Source organism: Cygnus atratus, chromosome 9 (genome assembly GCF_013377495.2).
Source record: "Cygnus atratus isolate AKBS03 ecotype Queensland, Australia chromosome 9, CAtr_DNAZoo_HiC_assembly, whole genome shotgun sequence".
Lineage (NCBI taxonomy): Eukaryota > Metazoa > Chordata > Aves > Anseriformes > Anatidae > Cygnus > Cygnus atratus.
Window position 1 is genome coordinate 1 of NC_066370.1, and position 2769 is coordinate 2769.

Sequence of the window (2769 nt, forward strand, 5' to 3'; positions counted from 1 at the left end):
GCGACCGGGGGCCGTCGGGGCTTACCGGGCTGGGTCCAACGGGGCGCCCGGAGTGATTACACTGTGATTTACTTACACTGTGATTTACTTACACTGTGATTTACTTACACTGTGATTTACTTACACTGTGATTTCCACCCAATTGCTCTAAGGAGTGTGGTTGTCTGCATTTTACAAGTTTGTCTGTTAAGCTTTCTTATCGCTGCAAGCATATCTCAATACCACCTTCCTTCCCTCTAAATGATGTAACTCTGTGCAAAAACATTTTTATTCCCACAACCTTGATCCCCTTACCCGAAAATCCTTATTCCCTTTACCCTTAACAACTCTAACCACAACCCTAACCCTTCACATCAACTCCCCATCGCTAATGACACTGACTAATGATCCAAACCCCAAACTGCCCCTAACCCCAGACAGCCAACAAAGAAACAAGCACAAAGCTGAAAACTACAGAAAAGACAAAACCCTGGATACAGGCCCCAAATCACAAACACGCGACCAAAACGCTACAGAAAACCCCAGACACAGGCCCCAAGCACTACAGCTAGGCCCCAAAAGCCTAAACATATGCCAAAAAAAGTATTAATGCAGGTGCCAAATGCTACAGACAGGCCCAAAAGCGCAGGCCCCCAGAGGAGGAGGAGGAAAACTGGCGGTGAGAGTATTTGTATCCCATATTTGCCCCAGAGGACAACCCCCGGTGACAGTATTTGAGAACTACATGTGTCCCAGTGTAGAGCTCCTGGTGACAGACTGTGGAACACCCTCCCAAGTGCCCCAGGCGACCACCCCCGGTGATAGTGTAGGCACTCCCGGATGCCTCAGTGCCCAGCCTCTGGTGACCTCTGGCGTAAAGGGGGTGCTCCGATGGAAAACTGCCTGGTGACATCCTTTGGGACACCCAGGTGCCCCGGAGGACAACCTGCTGTGACACTATATCAGGCGCCTCGGAGGACACATGCCGGTGACCCCCGACGGGTCGCCCGGGCGCCCCAGAGGACCCACAACGGTGACCCACAGCGGGCCCACGGGCACCGCGGAGGACCCATCCCGATGACAACCGACACGCCGCTGGGCTCCCCGGACAACCCACCCCGGTGACCCCCCGGTGGACCCCCTGCGGCCCCGGAGGACCCACCCCGGTGACCCCCAACGGACCCCTGTCACCCCGGAGGACCAACCCCGGTTACCCCCAGTGGGCACTCGGGCACCCCGGAGGACCCACCCCGGTGACCCCCAGCGGGCCCCCGGGACCCCGGAGGACCAACCCCGGTGACCACCGGCGGACCCCAGGGCACCCGAGATGACCAACCCCGGTGACTACTGGCGGGCCCCCGGGCGCCCTGGAGGACCCATCCCAGTCACCCCCGACAGGCACCCGGGCGCCCTGATGGACCCACCCCGATGACCCCCGGCGGGTGCACGGGCTCCCCGGAGTACCCATCCTCGTGGCCCCCGGCGGAAGTCCGGGCGCCATGGAGGACCCACCCCAGTGACCCCTGGCGGGCCCTCGGGCACCCCGGAGAACCTACCCCGGTGACCCCCGGCGGGCCCCCGGGCTCCCCGGAGGACCCACCCCGGTAACCCCAGCGGGCCCCCGGGCGCCCTGGAGGACCCACACCGGTGACCCCTGGCGGAACCCCGGGCGCCGCAGGGGACCCCCCCCGGTGTCCCCTGGCGGAACTCCAGGCGCCCCGGAGGACCCACCCCGGTGAACACCTGTGGGCGTACGTGCTCCTCAGAGGACCCATCCCAGTTACCCCCGGTGAACCCCCGGGTGCCCCGGAGGACCCACCCCGGTCAACACCGGCGGGCCCCTGGCCGCCCCGGAGGACCCACCCCGGTGACTGCAAGCGGGCCCACGGGCGCCCTGGAGGAGCCACGCCGGTGACCCCCGGCGAGCCCCCGGACACCCTGGAGGAACCATCCCGGTGACCACCAGCGGGTGCACGGGCTCCCCGGAGGACCCATCCTGGTGGCCCCCAGCGGACGTCAGGGCGCCGTGGAGGACACACACTGATGAGCCCCGATGGGCCCCTGGGCGCTCCGGTGGACCCACCCCGGTGACCCCCGGCTGACCTCAGGGCGCCCTGGAGGACCCACCCCGGTGACCCCCGGCGGGCCCCCGGGCGCCCTGGAGGACCCACCCCGGTGAACCCCGGCGGGCGCACGTGCTCCTCGGAGGACCCATCCCGGTGGCCCCCGGCGGGCGTACAGGCGCCATGGAGGACCCACCCCGGTGACCCCCGGCGGACAACCATGCGCCCTGGAGGACCCGCCCTGGTGACCCCCGATGGGCCTCTGGGCGCTCCAGTGGACTCACCCTGGTGACCCCCGACGGGCCCCCGGGCGCCCCGGAGGACCCTCCCCGGTGACCCCCAGCAGGTGCACGGGCGCCCCGTAGGACCCACCCAAGTGACGCACAGCGGGCCTCCGGGCATCCCAGAGGACTAACCCCGGTGACACCGTGCAGACCCCCGGGCGCCCAGGAGGACCCACCCCGGGGACTCCAAGCGGGCCCACAGGCGCCCTGGAGGAGCCACCCCGGTGACTACCGGCGGGCCCCCGGGAGCCCTGGAGGACCCATCCCCGTCACCCCCGACAGGCCCCCGGGTGCCCTGGAGGACCCATCCTGGTGGCACCTGGTGGACCCCCGGGCGCCCTGAATGTCCCGCGCTGGTGACCCCTGATGGGCCACCGGGCGCTCCGGTGGACCCACCCCGGTAACCCCCGGCGGCCCCCAAGCGCCCCGGAAGTCTCACCCCG